General features: G+C 36.5%; 1 protein-coding gene across 1 annotated transcript in view; it reads left to right on the top strand.

The window, feature by feature from the left end:
• The window catches only part of PARD3B (par-3 family cell polarity regulator beta), a 1,522,095-nt gene that overhangs the window by 1,036,823 nt on the left and 462,601 nt on the right, over nt 1-22,671 (top strand). The gene's annotated exons all lie outside the window — the stretch shown is intronic.

Genomic DNA, 22,671 nt, shown 5'->3' with positions numbered 1-22,671 from the left:
AGTTGGATTTAGTAGAGTGAGAAGGATCCAATATGATTCTCAGTGCATCAGTCAGCTATTGCTACACTTATGCTGTGTAGTAAGACCAACAGTCAACATTTATTTCTTGATTATGTATCTTCAGGCTGTTGCTAGGTGCCAGCAAGGCAGTTCCAACTCATAGTCATCCTGCGTACAATGGAACGAAATACTGCCCAGTCCTGCACAGTCCTCACACACCTCGCTGTGCCTGAGCCCATCATCGCAGCCGCTGTGTCAATCCATCTCATTCCCCTTCTTTGCTGACCCTCTACTCTACCAAACATGGTAACCTTCTCTAGGGAATGATCTCTTGTAAAACATGACCATAGTATGAGAGACAAAGTCAGGCCATTCTCAGTTCTAAGGAACATTTCAGCACTTCCTCCAAGACAGATTTGTTCATTCTTCTAGCAGTCCATGGTACATTCAGTATTCTTTACTGCCACTACAGTTCAAATGCATCAACTCTTCTTCAATCTTCTTTATTCACCATGCAGTTCTCACATGTTTATGAGGGAATTGAAAATACTATAGCTTGGGTCAAGTACATCCTAGTCTTCAAATGAAATATTTACTGTTAAATACTTTAAAGAGGTCTTTTGCAGCAGATTTGCCAAATGCAATACATCATTTGATTTCTTGACTGCTGCTTCCGTGGGCATTGATTGTGTATCCAAATAAAATGAAATGCCTGACAACTTCAATCTTTTCTCCATTTGTCATAATGTCACTTATGTTCAGGTACGATAAGCTTTGTTGATCTCAGTAAAATTTGGCTCCAGCATACATATTAGGTCCAGATTTTCTCCATGTGCTTCTTACTTCTTTGTACCAGTGGCTTTCTGAGACATGTAATTTTATAACAAAAGACAAGAAGATGAGCCTACAAGTAAAATTAAATCTTAGTTCAATCATTTCTACTAACATCTCATTGACCAAAGCAAACAATATAGTCAAGGCTAGGAAAACACTCTGATTACCATTAAGAAATGGCTCAGGTGAGATGTATAATACTACTATGAGGTTGAAGAATTCAGTACAATATTACTACAGGAGACAAAATAATTGAGATAAAAAATTTAGTCGAATACCCTCATGCTTCTGATGTCAGTGATTGGATAGATATATGAGCCATTTGCTAAAATGGAAATACAGAAAGTATATGAAGTTTGAAATAAAGAAAATGAGTTTAGTTTTCCACATGTTAACATTAGGGTACCTGTGGGAAGCATAGATAGAGTGGTCCCATAGGCAATTATGTATTTGAGCCCAGAACTTGAAAGTAGAAATCTAAACTAAAATATCAATCTAGTAATTATTGAAATTCCAATGACCCTGTATGTTATCATGAGTCAAAGTCAATGACAAAAGGTTTTAGTTATTGAAATAGAGGTTAAAACCATAGTAGATGAATGTGGCAGGGAATGCACAAAACATTAAAAGAATACAGACAGAGAGAGAATGTGAGGATGGTCAAAAAAAAGGAAATCCATCCAAAAAAAAAAAGAAGAAGGAGGGATGGTCAGAGTTGGAGGAGACCCAGGAGATAATGGTCTTATGGAAAACAAGGGAATAGAGAATTTAAGTAGAAGCTGCTAAAAGAGTAAATATGAATATAAACATTAAATAGCATCTATTAGATTTCAGGGCAAGAATGTCATTGCCTATTTTGGTGAATATAATATAATTTTGGTGAAGGTAATATTGGTGAAAAGGTATAAACATCAGTGACTTTTGTAAGAAGTTTGACTGGGATAAGGTGAAAACAGAGGGGTTGTGACTTAAAGGATGACCCTTTTTTTTAGGACCAAATGTTTGAGGTAATCTAAATGCCAGTGCAAAGTAGACTTATTTGTTATCTCATGTAATCATATTTTCAGTTGTCTGTTTTTAGTGGAAACATAGAATGTTGGGACCAAAAGGAGCTTTATATGACTCTAATACAACCAGCGTATTTTAAAGAAGAGTACATTGAGACCTGGAGAGGGAAAGTGACCTCCACCAAATGTCCAGACAGTGACAGAACTGAGTCTTAAATAGAAGTGTTGACTTCTATTTCAGAATTCTATTACTTTATGAATCCAAATACCATTGCCATTTGTTTTGCCTACTTGAATAACCTTAAACTATCATTAAAATCCTTAAATTTCCCCAAAATACATCATGGAGAGTGGAAAAATAGAATGATTTGGCAGAGAATTGGTAATTTTTCCTTTAAACTCCCCCAATAAAATCCACTAGAACTGAATAAGTTTCTATATATAAAATATGTTTTTGTTTTTGTGTAATGTCATAGTTGCTATCCATTATCCTTTTCATTTTAATCATGGTATTATATTTATTTTTCCTTTAAATGTAAATATGCACAACAAATTATTTTCTTATGAGCAGCAGTTGACATTTGTTGGGATGGCATCTTTTTTGGTAAACATTTCTTTTCTATCCCTTATATATAGATATTTACATTACAAAATTCTCAGTAACAAAACTGTTTATTATCCTGTCTCTCTCATTATTTAGAATTTGACAGTTTATCTTTTTAAATAAAATTTACTATGCTTAAGTGTACATTGATTCAGAAAAGTTGCAGTTTTTAAAATTTTTTTAATTATTTTGAACCATGAAAAACAATTTTAAAAAGAGAAGAGAGTATTTCTACATATCAAAATTTTAAAGTGTGGTTCAACTCTCAAACTTTGCCATCCATGGGGAATATGTGTCTTGTAGTTTGGAAAACAATGGCTTGGAACTGACAAATCTTAGTGTTTCTAAATGCCAGAGTGAGCATGTACAGTGGAAAATGTTATTAAATGATTAGGTGATGGTTGATAAATACGAACTGAATATTTGACATCAGAACTTCACTAGAGAATCAGCTCTTGGCATCCGTCTTGGGATTACCTCTACAAACGGAGAAGAACAACGGTGGGAGCCACACAAGTAAGTAACTTAAAAATTACACTAAAATGATATCAGCAATCAGAATATTCTTACATGAATTTGAATGTACCAGGAGAAGAAAGAAAATCACATTCTCAAAAACATAGAAACTGTAAATTTCATTCATAGTTTAAGTAATTTTATTTATACTTTAGCTAAAACTAATGGAAGAAATGATGAAGTAAAAGAATTGAATGAGAGATTTCAAAGGGCAACTTGAGAAGACATAGTAAAGTATTAATAATGAAATGTGCATAGACCTGGAGTTAGAAAACCAAAGTGAAAGAACATGCTCGTCATTTCTCAGTCTGAAAGAACTGAAGGAAAAATTGCATCGTGATTTGCAATATTGAAGTTCTGTGGACAAAAAATTGAACAATGCAGAAAACATGAGAAAAAAAAGAAGAAGTAATACACAGAATCACTGTTCTAAAAAGAATTGGTTGATACTCAGCCATTTCAGGAGACAGCATATGATGAAGAACCAATGTACTGGAGGAAGAAGTTAAAGCTGCACTGAAGGCATTGGTGGAAACAAGGTTCTGAGAATTGGTCGAACACAAACTGAGATGCTTCAACAAACAGATACAATTCTGGAAACTTGCTTGTCTATATCAAGAAATTTGGAAGACAAGTACCAGGCCAGCCAGCTCTAAGAGAGTCATATTTGTGCCCATTCCAATGAAAAGTGATGTAACAAAATGCAGAAATTATCAAATAATATCATTAATGTTACATGCAAGTAAAAGTTTGCTAAAGATAATTCAAAAATGATTGCAGTCATACATCAATAGGGAGCTACCAAAAATTCAAGCCAGATTTAGAAGAGGATGTGGAATGAGGGATATCATTGCTGATGTCACATGGATCTTGTGTGAAAACAGAGAATACCAGCAAGAATACCTGTGTTTTATTGACTATACAAAGATGTTCGACTGTGTGGATCATCACAAATTATGGGTAACATTGTGAAGAATGAGGACTCAAGAACACTTAATTGTGCCCATGATGAACCTGTAAATAGACCAAGAGGCAGCAGTTCAAGCAGAACATGGCTGCATGGTTCAAAATCAGTGAAGGTCTGTGTCAGGGTTATATCCTTTCATCATACTTGTTCAATCTGTAGGCTAAGCAAATAATCCAAGAAACTGGACCATATGAAGAAGACCATGGCATCAGGATTGGAGGAAGACTCATTAAAACTTGTGATGTGCAAATGACACAAGTTTGCCTGCTGAGAGCAAAGAGGATTTGATGTACTTACTGATGAAGATCAAAGACTACAGCCTTCAATATGAGTTGAAACTCAACATAAAGAGAACAAACATTCTCACAAGTGAACGAATAAGCAAGATCATGATAAGTGAAGAAAATATTGGAGTTCTCAAGGATTTTATTTCACTTGGATTCACAATCAACTCATGGAAGCAGCAGAAATCTTAACTATATATTGTGTTGGTCAAATCTGCTGCAAAAGACCTCTTTAAAGTTTTCAGAAACACAGATGTTAGTTTGAGGACTAAGGTGCACCTGACTGAAGCCATGATGTTTTCATTTACCTCATATGCATGTGAAAACTAGATTATGAATTAGGGAGACTGAAGAAAAGTTGGTACCTTTAATTATGGTGTTGACGAAGAATATTGAACATAATATCGTGGACTGCCAGAAGAAGAACAAATCTGTGTTGGAAGATTTTTTCTTGGAAGATGTACAGCCAGAATACTCCTGAGAAGTGAGGAAGGTGAGACTTCACGTCACATGCTTTGGACATGTTATCAGGAGGGACCATTCCCCAGAGAAGGATAATGTTTGGTAAAGTAGAGGGTCAGCGCAAAAGAGGAAGACCCTCAATGAGATGGATTGATGCAGTGGCTGCAATAATGGGCTTAAACATGACAACAATTGTGAGAATGACACAAGACGGGGCAATCAATCTTCTACTCTGTGGTACAGAGGGTTACTGTGAGTCAGAACAGACTCAAGGGCACCTAGCAACAAGAGGAACATAAATTTTAACCTACAATCTGAACACAAGTTCTGTATTTTTTTCATTTATATTTGGCTTTAGGATGCCTTGAATAAAATTTTTACATTGCAACTATTTCAATAAAATTATTGGACTTAATGGACTCCTCACCTAACTTTTAATTAAGGGCAGTCTATGCCACCAGAGCTCCTTATGAAGAGTAGACTTGGGAAGAACTAGAAAGCTTTTCAGTCAAATCATTTCAGAAAGGTTTACATTGAGACTTAAAATTTAAAATCGCTGTTCTAAGGAAAGGTATTTTATGTGTGAATTGGTTTTTGGGAAAAATTTACATATTCTGATCCCAATATCCTGAAAAGGTTATAAGCTTCTTGCTTACAAGACCTTTAGTTTAAACTTCTATGGAAAATCTGGTCTGCAGATATTCATTGAGTAACTTTTTAGCTATTCCAGCAATGGTTTTAATTTTCCTCAGCTAAATATTAGCTAACATATAATATTGGAAGTACAAGTTTAAACCCAACCTTGGAAACTGGAAGATTGTTGTGTAATTTGGAATATGTCAAAACCCAAATTTTACTTTTAAAACCTGACGAAGATATAATATTGCCAAATGATAGTTGAAAAATATTTTAGAATATATTGACTTTAATAGTGTTGGTATTATTTTATAGTAAATAAGGGGTTTGTGTGTGTGTGAGTGTGTGTGCAAATGAATTTCATAAGTATATTGAGTAGTGATTTAGGAGAAAGAAAGTGAAAAATGTATTTCAAGTGGGGTGCTGCCTTCTTTGAAAAAAAAAAAGCACATGTACATTTATTTCTGCACTATTGATAAGATAAATTTCAGTATCTTTAGCAGGTCATACTATGCCCTTTGTCTTTTTGTTAGGACCTGCCCTTCCAAACTTGTCTCCTACTACTGTCAAACTCCACGCCATCTCATCAACTTCATCTGTAACTATACCCAGCTCGATAGTGCTTTTTGACCATATCTTGCCCTTTCATAGGTCAGAGCCCAACTGAGCTCCTTTAACTAAGACCCAGTCCCCCTGAGAAACCTCACCTAGCTTCCTCAGGCTGACAAGTTCTCTTCTAGTGCCTATACTTCTTTACTTCAGGTGTCTCTAGACTCTATTTTTGATGTTATTTCAGCTCTTTTACATATCCTCCCCCACTCACACAGAGCACTAAGATCTCCCTTTGCCTCTTTTCCAGCCTCCTTTGTTCAGTAGTCATGGTTCCCTTACACCATTACTATAATCAAGACCCACCTTTTCCTATGCAGTCAAAAGAACTCTGTTACCTACTGCATTGAGGGAGACCAATGATAACTCATTTATTAAAGCAATATTTATTGGACACCCACTTTATCCAAGACATGGTGCCAGGTACTACAAATACAAAGTTGTCTGGAATTTGGATTCTGCCCTTAAGGTGTTCAAGTTTAGTAGCAACAATATAAATACCAATAGTGAAAATGCCATGAGCTTATAAATGCAAATGCATGAGAAAAGTTACAGTGGTTACCTGTGGTGAGAGGAAGAAGATTGGGTTCTGAGGTCAAGTGAGACTTCTGCTTTATCTATGGCATTTGAATTTTTAGATATGAGACTATTTTTTTATGTACAAATTGGTTAATGCACTATTTATGAATTAAAAATGAAACCATATCTAAACATTGTAAAACATCACATGCTGAATCTAATAATGGAAATATACAAATAGGATTATTTACCGTGGGTACTGGCACCAAGTAGGTTTAGAAGAACCATAGCAAGAGGGATGGTTTCTGTGAAGAGGCTTAAAGGCTGAATCTTCAAGTCAAATTGGAAGCCTGTTCGTGGCACACAAGTATTTTAAGGGAGAGGAGAAGGGAGACAGCTTTTTTACAGGTTACTGAACAAAAGTACCATCATGAAAAATATATTTTAGGATTATTAAATACCCCTGCCAATTTTGGTATCACAGAAGGCTGAAACTCAGTCCTTGTTGATTGCTTACTAAGACACCCAAACAATTCCATGTACAAAAGTTTCTTTTTAATAGGTTTGTGATGCCCAGCAGTACCCAATAAAAACAGAATGGTAATAATAGGGTTAATAATGATTATGTAAAAATTAAAGAGAAACACTTAAGCAGCCTAAATTATTCCTCATTACTGAAATAAGCAAATGCAAATTCATTCCCACTCTATTGATAATTAGAAACTACACACCCACACAAAACAACTTACAAATTCCACCCCATCGAAGTAGAACAAAACTATTCTAAGTTACCTTTGAACAAAAGGCCGTTTTATTATTCAATCAATTTTACAGACAACAGAAAGTGCATGCTTTCTTAAACCAGGCAAGCCAAAAGGAGGCGGAAAAAATAAATACCTAATAGATTTGTGAAACTATTTTAGTCATGAACCAAAAAGTAGAAACTATCATGATATGACATTGGTGACTTATTAGAGATATTTAAAAGTATTGGTGTCAGAACTGGTGATGGAAGTATTTTACTTGCTGGTAGGCTAACAAACCTTAGAGAAAATACCACTATTTTAAGTGACTTAAAAGAGCAAATGCTTTTTATTTTAAAAATTAAGCATTTGTGTTAACTTATATTAGTAAAATATAGATTTCCTATATTGTGGCTCTTTTCAAATAAAATTTTAAGCAAAAACTGAGTTATTTCAAAGAGAATTGTTGTGATATAACAATAGAAAATGTATAAAATGATATGTGAATATGGCAAAACAATGTGAATTAATCACACAGATTGCTGAAGTTTGGAAAACATCAGTTTTGTACATTTCCATCATCATTTCTGTAAGTTTCCATCATCATGGTTCTGTAAAAAGCTCTGAGAGTCTCTGTATGATCAAAGTGTCTCAACTCCAAGGCCTCCCAAAAATCAAAATTCAAGCTCGCTGCTGTCAAGAAGATGCCAACTCAAAATAATACTATAGGACAGAATAGAACTGTCCCATAAGGTTTCCAAGGCTGTAAATCTTTACAAAAGCAAGTTGCCACATCTTTCTCCTGGCACCCAAGTGCTTAACCACTATGCCATCAGGGTCCTTCCGGTCTGAGACCTTCAGGACGTGTAATACTCACATTCTTTGTCCTGTTTATTGGCTGTTGTCAAATCCCATCAATTCTGATTGAACATTGATTTTTTCAGTAAAAGAAATTTTCAAACCTTCAACTGTTATTTACTGTGAACCCTTCTTTATCTTGTCTAACTTTAGTTATATTTTCAAATACATTCTCTTAAAAGGCCATCTTCATCTAAAAAGGTAGTATAACAGATGTGAAGATAACTTTTTAGATGGGCTACGGAAATAGATCGCCCAATCTTCCTTCTGAGGAGTGGCTGGTGGGTTTGAACTGCCAGCCCTCTGGTTAGCAGTCAAATGCCTTAGGCACTACACCATCAGAGCTCCTTCATGAAATCTAGTCAGTCTTAATTTTCTACTTTTCCTTACTACTCACAGTAATCCAGCAGGAAATCAGCATCGCTCTTTCATCAGAATCTGTCCTTACTTTCCACCATTGACCAAACTACTGTCACTTTTCAGTAACCCCTAACTGACCTATTCTTTTCTACAGTTCTGTTCTCCTCACAAGAGCCAAAGAAATCAAGTACCAATTTGGTGTCTGAATCTTTTTTTCATATTCCTACTGGTTCTCATTCCTCCCATGTCTCTGTTGTTTCTCAAAAAGTGGCTCTTTCTTTATTGAGTTTGTTGGTTCCTTTTTGCTAGGTCACATTTGATTGGATTTAATGTGTGGGAATCTTGGGAAGCTTCCAGTGGAAGCACTACTAACCTGGAATCACTTTCATCTAATTTCTTGGCTGACAGGTTGATTGATAGGAGGAAAATAAATTTGATTTATTACCTCTAGGACAGTAAGCCTGTGATTGCAAATTCTCAAGAGATGATCATTATTATTTCCTTATTGTTGTTTTCTCTAACTACAGCCAAAGTGGAGAGATTTTCTTGAACTCTCTTTGCTAGGGGTAGTGTATTTGGGGAATGGGATCTTTCTCACTGTCCTATTATTAAGATTGTAGGCCCTTTTGAAGTCCACTCCCTTAGCTCTCTTATGTTTGACTTTGTCACACAGATCCTTCAAGATACCATCTAACATGTACAACCAAAGACCTCACAGGATTTGTTTCCCTGGTTTGGAAGTTGAGAGTCATGGTTTCACAGGACACCCTAGTTAGTTAATTAGCCTAGTAATTGTGTTTAGTTTTCTGTTCTACTTCTAGTTTGTTATTTACTGCCTAAGATTTTTAACACTTGTCAGAGGCCATCCAAAGGGACAACAATTGTCTTTATTAACCTGGAGCAATAAGAATAGGGAGAGTCAGGAATAAGAAGAGAATATGGAATGTATGGCTAATTGCCTCCATAAACAACTACCTTCTTTGCCATGAAACCAGAACTGGATGGTGCCCAGCTACCATTACTAAACATTTTGACCAAAGATCGTATAGAAGAGTCATGATAAAAAAGGAGGAAAAAAACAAAACAATTTCAAATTCTCATGGAATCCAGTATTTCTGGAGCCATGGAGCCTGAGACTCTTGCCCTGAGACAAACTTTCAACCAAAAATATCCCCTAAAGTCTTCTTAAAACCAAACAGTAGTTTACCTTAACTCGTATAGGATGTCTTCCTTGAGCATTGTACTCTAAGATCAATGTATATGGGATCAAATTTACAACTTGAAGGTTAGATGAGCTTAGAAGACAGTGAGTTGATGTTAATGTGAAAAAACAACTTGGAAATGGAGGGTGAGATTATTATCATAACTCAGAATATCATAAGTCACTGAATTGTACATGTCAAAATGATTGGATTGGGGTAGGTCCTGCTGTATATATTCTCCACATCAACAAAATAAAATAAATGATTAAAAACAGAGAAGATGTCACCCACACCCATAATTCTAAGCTCTAGATTCCTGGTCTCAGCATTTACCTCCAAGGAAGCCTCAGCCTTCAAGTTTCATTACCTATCATCACTCTTAGTCTTTTATTTTTTCAGTTTTTTTTTTTTTTTTTTTAAATACGGTTTTTTGGTTGTTTGTCATAGGGCTTTGCTTAAGGCTTTTCCTTAATTTCCTGTGAGGTAGGCATTATATGCTTTGATGGCGTAAGTGCCTAAAGCGTGTGACTGCTAATCAGAAGGCTGATAGTTCAAACCCACCAGCCACTCTTCAGAAGGAAGGTTGGGCAATCTACTTCCATAGTGATACCGCCTCAGAAGCCCAAGGAGGGGTCACTATGAGTTGGATCCAACTCCACGGCAGTGGCTTTAGGCAATATACATTTTAATGTATATTTGTTGTAATTTACTCAAGACTTACTTGTATTTTATCATCAGGATTTTAAGAATTAATAGATTGTAAGAGTAAAAGTCTAGAGTCCAATAATTATAATTATTTTTTATATTTTATTTGTAGAATAATGATTACCCTTTATGAATAAATGAATTCAAATAAACCATTGGGCCCAGTACAGATTAGAGCATGCGTGAAGGCAGACATGGTTTTATTTTTCTGAATCTGGATCACTGTTGACAAGACAAACCAACTTAAAATAGTCCTTAGAAATGTACTGAAAGCCACATGACATAGGAACAAAGTGGGAGATAATGTCCACAATATGCTGAGAAAATGTGAAATGGAAAATTCCCTTCAATAAGAAACCACATAGTAAAAAGTTATAGTTGTAGTTACAAGCTATGGTTTATGACTCTGTCTAGAGATTCTTATAATGATTCATTGTTATAGAAAGAAATAAAATAGGGTTCACAAAGGAACCTTTATCAGATTATAATGTGCCCTGCAGTAAAGTGGGGAAGAAGAGATTTATCTGGCTATTTGTTGTCACCAGCTATGGGGACCATGGATCAGACACCAATTAGAATTCTGTTGGAATTTCCGAAATGCTCAGTGGACTAAATTCCCTGCCGAGAACATATCCAAAGAGTAGTACATGAAAAAGTGTTTGATAGGCTCTTTAGGTATTGTGGTTGTTAAGTTATGTGTCAACTTGACTGGGCCTGATTTTCTTGGCTGGGCAGCTGAATCTACTTATTCCCTATGAGGAGACTGGTAATCAACTCCGTGGTGGAATCTACTGGAGCAGCTCAGGAGCTGCCTTTGGGATGTGGTCCGCTTCCAGTATATAAGAAAACAGTTTTGAGAAGGGTCTCTGAGCTTTCTGGCATGCTTGGACTCTGCATGTAGCTAAGTCTTCATTCGCCAAGCAGCCTGCCAATCTTGGGGCTTGCTGGATTTGAACTAGTGGCCTGACATGTTGTTTGATAATCTTGGGACTGTGCCATTTTATTTGTCAACCTTGGGTTTGTCAGCCTCAGCAGCCAGCAGCTTTCTCAGTTAAGAGAAACCTCCAGCTTCAGTGGACTGGGAGCAAGAGGTCGAGCTGAAGCCCAAGATCGAGGGGCTTTCACCCAGCCCCTGGAGCTGGCATTTTGAACTCGGTCTTCTAGTAAGAGAATAAATCCCTGTTTGTTTAGCTCATCTCCACTTGTGGTGTTTTCTGTTTGAGCAGCACTTGTTCTTATTGTTTTCGTTATTTGCCCTCGAGTTGGACCCTACTCATAGCGACCCCTCCTTGGGTTTCCAAGGCGGTATCACTACGGAAGTAGATTGCCCAACTTTCCTTCCGAGGAGCGGCTGGTGGGTTTGAACCGCCAGCCTTCTGGTTAGCAGTCAAGTGCCTTAGTCAGAACCAAAACAGGTACTAAACAAATAAAAAACAATACTGCTCACTACAGTAAAAGCTACCATCCCATACATTCTTCTTCTTCTTCTTTTTTAATACCAAATATCCTTTTTTTTTTTGCTTTTTTCTTCCTTTTTGCCTTCCTGAAGTCCAGCAACTTTGATAGTTGTGAAGAATTTTTATGTAACTTATCAATTATACAAGACTCATGTTACCACAGTAGGTAGCAAGATTGGCCAAGTGAATGACATGATAATTTGGATGAGGTCAGCTCATAGTCAAATTCAAATGATGTTTGCTCATATTGCCAAAGAGCTATCTTTCCTACTGGAGTCTGCAAGGGTTAGGGAAACCCCATTAGTTTCCTAGGAAGGAAAATATTAGCATGATCAGCTTTATTAAAACAGATAGAATGCTGAGTAGCCTGAGACTGAAGAAATCAGTAGACTTTTATTTCCTTCTTTCTCTGCCTCTGTATCCTTTCTTTATGTGAATTAGGATTTCTAGGCATGACATTCATGGCTGACATTGCTGATACAATTCCCTTGGCTCCAAAGAGGTCATGAATTTGAATCATGTCACAAATTATACATCTGCCCCTCAAGCTTGTATTTCAGAACGTGTGGCTGTGGCAAAGAGGATAGATTAGAAACGATTTCTGCATTGCTTCCACAGTGTAAGAAAGAAAAGATACCTTTTCATGATTATGGAAAAGCCATAAACAAAAATATGTGGCATTGGATTTGTTATTTGAGCATTAAAAATATATGGATAAAATTATTTTCTTTTGAATTGTCTTTCTTAAGTTAAAACTCATTAAATGCATTGCAGTCATGGAACCCATACTAAGTACTATGAAGTAGAAAAATACAATACAAAAATAAAATACAAAAAAAAAATCCTGACCCGTTTTTAAGGCGCCTACATGTCATTTGAAATGAGTACAATATCACTGGCAAAAGGGTCAAATTGGAATGACACATTAGTTACTTTATACTATATTCTTTTCTCAAGCACTGACAAATAATTTTCCTTAAAAGTTATATTTCTATATGCAGATGTTTACTGGAGAAGTCATTTCATTTCAGAGGCTATAAGCTATCAGGACTACTTTTGAAATTGCAGATATTTTAAGATTCTGGAAACTAGCGTGTAGTGCCTAAGGCACTTGACTGCTAACCAGAAGGCTGGCAGTTCAAACCCACGACCCACTCCTCAAAAGGAAGATGAGGCAATCTACTTCCATAATGATACTGTCTTGGAAACCCAAGGAGGGGTTGCTATGAGTCGCGTCCGACTCGACGGCACATAACAACAACAACAACAAGGTATAGAGTACTACCAAAAGACAAGATGGTGGTACGTGGAGATAGATCCAATGTGACTGTCCAACTGCTGTGGAGGTAGTCCTTGATGAATCTGGTGAAGTATCAAGGGTAAGAAGAGGTGAAGGGAAAGATGTGGACATCAGAGGAGCTGTGGCATTCCCTTTTCTAAGCTAACCTGTCCTTTGTGCTATAAATTCATCCCCAACTACTTCTTCAAAGGCCTTGTTCAGTAAATTAATCCCTCATTCTCACATCTTCATATTCTCCCTGTTCGTTGACACTCTTGTTTCATCCAAGGAGGAATAATCAAAGTAAAAAAGAGATAGTGAGGTGGAAACAGTGGGGGGATGTAGAAGACGAAGGACTAGAAGTAGGGGAAGTCTAAGCCAAAGCAGTGGATCATAGCAAGTGACCAGGACCATGTCCTGAAAGTTTTTGTTTGATTTTTCTAAGAGGTTTCACTCTATATTTGGAATAGCAGATGGAGTGAACGTCGTAAGATGAAACTTAGAATATGTCATTTCCCTTCTTAGAAGCCTACAATGTGGAACAATTGAATATCCATATGTTAAAGAAAAGAAGCTCTGCCTATGCCTTATAAGATATTAATTCAGATAATTTCCAGATCTAAATATAATATCTAAAACTATAAAACTTGTAGAAAAAAAAAAGTAGGAGATATTTTAGTGACAGTGGATTAAGCAAAACATTTTTAGGACACAAAAAGCATAAATTATTTTAAAAAATCAATAACTTAAATGATATAACAATTGAAAACTTAGCTGTCCAAAAGACACTTTTAAGAAAATGAGGGCAAGCTATATATTGGGAAAATATTTGAAAAATATATCCAACAGAGGATCTGTATAGCAATATTTAAAAGTTCTCAACTCCAGGGAAAAGATGTAAAGCTTAGGAGACAACAATATTTAAGGATAAACAAAAGGCCAGCTAGACTATTAAGATATTATAGATTAAACAATAATGAGAGGTTGAAGAACAATTGTTAGAGAATAAGATAGAAGATTAATGTATTATAAAAAAATGTTGCAAAGATAAGGTATACAGGACTTGATAGTTTCCTGTGTTTGAGGACAAGAGACAGATAGGACCCAAAGCTAATCTAAAACTCTTAAGCTGAAAGATCAAAAGAAAGGTTGTGCCTTTAATAGAAAGAAGGAATCATGACTAGAAGTCAAGTTGTAAGGAAGAGCCATTTGAAAATGAATCTGGAACTCAGGGTTAGCAACATAGATTGAGAAGCCATCTGCAGAGAGGTCATAGTTGAATTTTGGATTTGTCCACAAGATTGCACAAATTAAATTAAATAATAATTCTTTAAAAGAGTTTGCAGACATTAATTCATTTGGTTAACTAAAAGCCTGAGATGAAGGCAAAGGCAGTTACAACAGTTAATGATCAATCACATTTTGCTATTATCATGTTCAGTGGCTTGAAACAACTAGGATTTTTCACTGAAAATTAGCAGCTGTATAGAAATGCAAAATTTGTAGCAGTTACAAATTTCATACCAAGTTAAATCAATTGATATATTTATATTCATAGGGGATCTTAAGCACACAAATGAGGTCTGTTCAAATTTTTAAATATTAGTGGGCTATGAGTGCATAGAAGTCATTATGCGATGAAATTTCCACTGATTTTTCCCAATATAATCTTGTGTTTTCTTTTAAAATGCAATTATATGCTTGTTTATCATGTTAGTTGTCTCTTTTGATCAACTGACAAAAGTCAGTTTATGCACAAATTTTCATTCAGTAAAAATAAATGTTGAATGAATGTTCTTCCTAAAGGAGTTAGTGATATAAATACACTGTTTTCTCATTTTCCCCAATTTACATCTTAAAAGATTAGTAAACTAATGTTATTATTTGAAAATACTTTTTTACATACATACACATAAGATACAGATTTGTAGAGAGTGACTGTATTATATGTGCTGTAAACTTGAAGTTTTCACAAAAATTACTTTAAGTTTTGCTTGTTCTCTGAACAACCAGGAAAAAATACCAGCTTTGAAATTGGCTGGAGGTAGTACCAGTGGCTTTACTCCAAGATAGTGTTTTATTTTTTCATGGCCTAATGGCAAATGTTTCTGTACTGTTGGCCTCAGTGGTGTGGATATAGAATTCATCACATTATTATGTGTAAAGCAAATTTGTAAGAGGCTTGGGCAAAGCAAAGATTTACAAGAATAAACTAAACTAACCTCACTGCTGTGGAGTCCGATCCGATTCATAGAGACCCCTCTTGGGTTTCCAAGGCAGTATCTCTATGGAAGTAGATCACCCAATCTTCCTTCTGAGGAGTGGCTGATGGGTTTGAGCCACCATCCTTCTGGTTAGTAATCAAATGCCTTAGGCACTACGCATACATAAGTCTAAAATTCCTATTCATATGTGACCTTTGGGGAAGATAGAACTTCCCTCTTGAATAGATAAATTTTGAAGAGGAAAGTTCTGGTGATCTCTTAAATGTAACTAATAATCTGCAATGTTCACTTTTGAAATTAATGTGAAGGGTTATACAACTTTTTATTTTAATTCCACAGAGTTTCAACATCTTGATTTAACTATGACAGCAGTTTTCTACTTATCAATAGAATAATTTCTGATAGGCATAGGTGAAAGTAGAGTTTCAAGCGGGTTTTGATTTGCTACTTTCAGTATTGCTAACAAACTGAGACTTCACTGAGAGATAGTGCTATGTACTTACTTAGGAGCTCTGGTAGTAGTGCCTAAGGCACTTGACTACTAACCAGAAGGCTGGCGGTTCAAACCCACCAGCCACTCCTCAGAAGGAAGGTTGGGTAATCTACTTCCATAGTGATACCATCTCAGAAACCCAGGGAGGGGTCACTATGAGTCTGGTCTGACTCGACCTCACATAACAACAACATATACTTACTTTAATGTTATTTTCAGTGCTTTATTCTCAAAAAGACTGTGGTGTAGTAAATTACTTAATGTGGCTTTTCTACCCATAAGTCTTTGTAAACTCCATGGTGGGATTTACTATGAGCAACTGAGGAGCTCCTGATTGCTGAAGGTGTCCACCTGGAGTATTTCTGTTGGGAGTGGCACAAAACAATGTTCTGGGAGGTGCCCACTCTCTCGCAGGTGCTTAGAGTTCTGATGCTATGGTTGGCTAGTTTGACCACCCTGCCAGGCTCAAAAGGAGACCTCTAGAGGCAGAACTCTCTCTGACTGCTGCTTGAGGAAGACGTGCTGCTGAAAGAGACACAGGCTCCTGAGACACGCTTTGCTGGGAAAGAGATGCAAGAGACATGCATTGCTGAGTGAGACACCGAGGGACCAGCACTATTGGGAAAGAGACTGTGAGAGACTGTTGGCTGAGGGACGGTGGGCTGGGAGAGAGACTGAGCACTTTCCCTGAACTTGAATTGTAGCCTGTGGTGCTTCCCCTAATAAACCCCATAATCTGTGAGCTCTGTGTGGCCACTGCAGCGAATTATCGAACCCAGGAGAGAGGTGGTGGGTGCTTTGGGAGGAACAGTTGGTTAAAGGGCTGGAGGGAGGCAGCATGTCTGGCCTTGCAGTAATAGGCCTTGGGTTACTGCTGGTAATCCTGTCTTCCTCTCGTGGGATTACAGGAGGTCAGAACATGTGGCCTCCTTGCCATTTTTGCAAAGACATAAAAAGTTTTCCAAAGAAACATTGAGAACAAAGGAGGTACTTTTATATTCAAATTAATGCTCAATGCTATTTTAACATCATAGGTGTATTAATAATACTACGTTCAAATCACATGCTCGCTCGCTCACTCAATCACTGCCGTAGAGTCGATTCGACTCATAGCAACCCCTCCTTGGGTTTCTAAGGTGGTATCTTTATGCCCAACCTTCCTTCCAAGAAATGGCTGGTGGGTTTGAACCACCAGCCTTCTGGTTAGCAGTCAAATGCCTTAGACACTATGCCACTAGAGCTCCCAATCACATGCTAATATAGGAAAATTAAGAGATTATTCAGATCTCTGGATATTCCAGAAGTGAATCTAATCAGCTACACATTTTTAAAATTAAACAGTCTATGAACCTGTACTTAGAAAATCTTCAGAATAAACAGATAAACAGAGATGATTATCATCTTGGGACCTCGCCTATGATAAAAAACACAATTCTTCAAAGAAGAACTTTTGAGTTTTATGAAAATTAACTGGCATATCCTATAAGGCATCATCAGAAGACTCATTAAGAACATCATGCCCCCAAAATTAGTTTCTTATGCTTAGTTATACCACTGTATCCTTGAAAATGCATAGCTTCTTTTCTGAATATGCTTAGCTTTTTAGACTTCCATTTCAAGAAAGGAAAAGTAATTTTTGATTAAATATCTATTGATTTACTGTCTCCCAGACCCACGAAATAGAGTTTATACAACACTAAAATGCAGTTACCTTTAGAATAAATTTTGGCAGCTGAAATGGAATCTGGCAGCCATTTAACTGGACATAGAAAATTCACTGAAATTAGAACAAGAAGTAAAGTGAACATTATCTAATTAAAGATGCAGAGGTATTTTAAGGAAAGATAATGAGATGGCAACCTAATGTAATAAATAAATGAAAATTAATTTAGATTTCCTGTTTATAATTCCATGAAATATTGTAGGTCAAAAAATATAATTATGGAGTCATGAGCAACATGTTGCTTAATACTTTCCATTAAGGCATATATGGTAGCGTGCAGCATTGAGAGAGGAGAGAGTTAACTTATGGGAAGTACTTAGCATGGTTTGTAGAACATAATGCTGTATTTTTATGCAAATAATGCACACTTTATGCATTTTTGCCAAACTTGCAACCACTCCCCATCTTCATAAGCTCACTATGACATACATTGTATGTGTGGGCATGTTATATGTACAGGCATGTTATTTGTGAAAATATGGTAAATACTCAATAAATATTAGCCATTATTATGATTGCTGTTACTATTTCCTGTTCCATCCTGTGTCTTTCCCCTTTTCTCCCTTCTTTCACTGATGCATTTTAAGAAGCATGATTTTTTGGTTTAATTAGATTTTGAACTACTGATTCTTTTCTTTTGTCCATAGAAGAATTATTTGCTCCCTGTTTGAGCCATCATGAAGAAACAGGATAAGGTGGGAAATGGTGATGTTTTCCTTGTAGATTAATCTTGCATGTATGGTTTTTCAGAGTGAAGTTGAAGGAACATGAATGATTTTCAGTGAGACTTGCTACTTTATAGGTGTGTTGTTGAATGGTCCTTACCATCCCTACTATTAAAAGCATTCTCAATAAAAAGAACCTCATCTTCATTCTTAGTGATACTGAAGAAGGAAAGGGCATTCCTCCTACAAAATTTAGAATATCTCTTTTTCCAAAGTGTTGTGTTTGTTTTATTAAGAAACTAAAACCCAAGTTAGTCTAATCTATGTTAAAATTTTACATTGCTTAACTCAGATTTTCAAAAGCATGACCTCATTCTAACTTGTCCTTTTTCTTATTTCTCTTTATGTTCCCAGTAACATTTCTCCATTTCAGCCAATGCTGACATAAGTATTCCTTTTACATGTATACTTCCAGTCTTGCAAAGTACTACTTGACTTCGTTTAATGTCCTCATATTGCATAAGGTACTGCAAAAATCCAAAAAACGTAAAAGGTGTAGATCTGTTCCCAATGGTAGAGGGTAAAACAGAGAGAGAGAGAGAGAGAGAAAATAATTAAGAATAAATAATTTATAACTACTAAGCTCTGACATAGAAGTGCCAGATTGTGTGACCCAGACAATAGGGCAACAGGGCTTAGAAATGGGCGACATCAGTCTGGGCTGTATTCATCCAAGAAGGATTTGGTTGGATTTGGAACACTATAGAAGATAGAGGAAGGCATTTCAGGCAGCAGGGAGAGTCAAAGTAAGCTCAGAAAGAGAAATGTCATGCAAATGTCATGGTATGGCCTAATTTTAATGATTCCACAGCCCTGTGAGGTGACTTTGATCTCATAATCCACATCAGCAGCCAAAGATTCAAGTCTTGTAGCTGGCTTCATTTACAGAAAAAGAAGAAGAGTAAATACCAAATACTTTAAAAACAATAATAGTAAATAGAAATAAGAAAAAACTGAAATTTTAGTCTCTAGTGCTAACCGTGTTTTTCAGTCACAGACTTGGTTTTAAGAAGACAAAATTCTTAGGGCATCATAAAGAATCTCAAACCTTCAAGATAACCAATCTAATCTCTGAACTGGGGGAAGAATGCTTTTCTTAATACTGTAATAAAAAAAAGGCTGCCACTATATTTTATATGGCACCAACTCCGTTGGTTATTAATCAGACTCGTTTAAAGCTGAACTGCAGGCCTGCTCTCATCCCAGGGCCTTTAGTGAGTGAGCCCTAGTGAACATAACCATCATTCAACTCCTAGCCTTCTCCAGTGAGAAAGAACGCTGACACTGAAATGTTTTAGAGTCAACTGCAAAAACTCATTAATACTGTGCCAAAGTAGGAATTGCTGATCATCAGGGATTTGATCACAAAGTAAATTAGAGGTTGTGGATCACAATGTCTTGTGACAAACATGCATTAGTAAAAGTAAATAAGCATGAAGACAGACCTATTAAGCTCTGCTCGTATAATTGGCTCTTGAAAGCACATTATTCCAATATATTAGGAGAAATAAATGAGCATCAACTTAGAAATCAAATTGACTCTGTTATAGCACTGAACAAAAAAAATTGTTGGAGGATTGAGGTAAAAGATCCTGGCACAAGCCAGTATTGATTCAGATTAGTGGTTGGCACTGTAAGATGTTGTACTTTTCTGGATGTTAAAAATCCACTGGGAAAATAAGAGAAAGAAAATTGAGTTTCAAGTACTTGGAAGCATTTGATTTGAAATGAGTTGGAAAGAATCTTGTGCTCTAATGCCACTAGTGTTCTGGGGTAGTAATTTGTGGATCAAAAGTAAGAATGCAGGTCCACAAGTACTATTTTAGAAGTTTACTTCAGCAATATATGGCCAGTCCAAAATAAGTTAAAAAATAAGACAGAGTATACTTTAGGGGAAAATAGAGGTGATTTGACAAAAGAGAAGACAACTCAACTCTTTCAGGAAAGTAATAAAATGAGTGGAAGTTTCCATGTGACGGTGGCTCAATAAAAGAGGAAAGAGAAAAGGAATCACAACATTGTAATGACTTCATTAATGAGTGATAGCAACAAACCAACATAGAAATTATTTGTGGACTAGAATTCATCAAGAAGAAAGAAAAGATAAAATTAAAATTCTTCAATAAAAAGCATATTCAGAGTATAAATTTCCAAGAGAATGGGTCACCCTGTTAACAAAATAAGTCATCTAGTTTCAGAAAACCTGTGAGGTGGGAAAGGCAGTGTTTTTCCATTGTATAGGTGAGGAAACAGATTTTGAGCTAAATATTAACAGGAAAAAGTCTAGATTTAGACCTTGGACATTTTAACTTTCTGTTTTCAATGTATGAACCACTCAAAACTCTTCGAATTTTTGCATTTGACTTCCTATAAACAATATAGTTCCATTCCTATCTTGATAGAAGCTTACTTTATTATAATTTTCTAATTCATCAATGTCAAGTTCTCAATTCTTAAAAGTCTCTTGGGTGCTTTTAAATATCATCTAGATGTTTCTACTTTAAGCTTGTTGGTACTTAATCCTATGGAAAATGGCAGATTGTCCTAACTAAACAGAATTCTCTTAAATTGTTTTAAAATTTCAGTCTATTTTTTTAATCTATGGTATAGTTCAGATGTGATAAAGATAGTCAGGAGGCTTTTTCAGGTAATGTCTCAGGAACAGGAAAAGAGAAAGCAGTGTTTACACCTTGTTGGTGTTTCCAAGGACTTTCATGTTCAGGAATTTATATTTAGGAATTTCTTTCTGTTTTTGTTTTTGTTGTTGTCTTTAGCTCCCACAGGAGCAGTTGGGCTCAGTTCTCAATAACCAAACTCATGCTTGCAAAGAAAAATGCATTACTCTGTGACGAGGTATAATTAGAAATTTCCTACTGAACTGGAAGAGTCATTTTAGCTGTCAGAAATATTTTTATTCCTACTCAGAAAGTTCACTTGCAAAACAAATTATCATCTGAAGGATACCTACTGAATGGAGCAAGCAAGAAGAATCAGATAACCTAAAAGACAATTTTTGTGCTTCTGCACTATTGGAACATATCATAGTCTATTTTCTAAGGATTCCTCCTAGTACATTCACCAGTATTCTAATTCACAAGTATCAGTAAAATATGTTGTCATTTCCATCCTAAAATAGAGCAAAGAATAACTAAAGATTTTAAGAGACAACTTCAGACCACAATAATTCATAATATATTTGTGTTAGTTATGAATGCTTTAGGATACAAGAAATAGTAGACCATACTATTGGTAGCATAAAGAATTAGGCTTTATGTTTTCCTACATAATGTTGTTGTTGTTATGTGCCATCGAGTTGGCCCCGACTCATAGCGACCCCTCTTTGGGTTTCCGAGGAAGTATCACTACAGAAGTAGGATTGCCCAACCTTCCTTCCGAGGAGTGTCTGGTGGGTAAGAAGTTTATAAATAAGCACCTGCTGGTAAGGAAGAGAAAGAAGAGGGTTCAATGAATATTAAATATGAGGTGTCCCTGATTCTTCTTCCTTTAGATCATCTTGTGGCAACTATGGGCACAAGGCCTATGATCGTAACAGGAAAAAATAAAAGGAGGGAATGGATAGTGCTAGCATTATCTGTCTTACCAGTAAAAGCTAAGGCCTTCCCCCAGAAGACCCCAACAGACTTCCATACATGTCTTTTCAGCCAGTATTGGCTCACTGCCAACACTGGCAACAAAGTAGGCTGTGAAGGATTTGATTTTCTGGCCTCTAGTCTGGAGGCCAGGAAGAAAGAAGATAGTTGGAACTAGGCATTAGGATAACCAACCAATAAGGACAGCCGTGTCACAAAACTCATAGGTCGTGCCACCAAAATGAGCCGTGCAGGGTCTTACGTTACCACACCACAGTTGCATCATGAGCTTACCTCAGTCTGGAAAATTGTGACTTACAGACAAGTTCCATCCAAAGACAAGTAGGGAAAAACAGTTGCCCTAAAGCTTTCAAAAGCTGGATGTCATACCAAGTACACTTTCTGCAAAGCGATTCAAATCATGCCTCAAAAAGATACCAGATTGCTACCAGGCAAGGACCTTCAGGCTCACTTGAGAATGTATGCAACCCTGGAGTCAAACATGTACTACACCACAGGATGATGGCAGGACAATGTCATGTTGTTGTTGTTGTTGTTGTTGTTAGGTGCCGTCAAGTCATTTCCAACTCATAGTGACCCCATGCAGAGCAGAATGAAACACTGCCTGATCCCGCACCAGCTCCATGATCCCTACTGTACTTGAGCCCATCATTGCAGCCACTGTGTCAATCCATCTCATCAAAGGCCTCCCCCTCTTTCATGGACCCTCCACCCTACCAAGCATGACATCCTTCTCCAGGGAATGATCCCTTCTGACAACATGACCAAAATAGGTGAGACGAAGTCTGGCCATTCTCACTTCCAAGGAGCATTTTTGGTGCACTTCCTCCAGGACAGATCTGTTAGTTCTTT

This window comes from Orycteropus afer, unplaced genomic scaffold, assembly GCF_000298275.1.
Source record: "Orycteropus afer afer isolate SDZICR_OR568_19922 unplaced genomic scaffold, OryAfe1.0 scaffold00002, whole genome shotgun sequence".
In the NCBI taxonomy this organism is placed as follows: domain Eukaryota; kingdom Metazoa; phylum Chordata; class Mammalia; order Tubulidentata; family Orycteropodidae; genus Orycteropus; species Orycteropus afer.
This window is presented reverse-complemented; position numbering and strand designations above follow the sequence as displayed.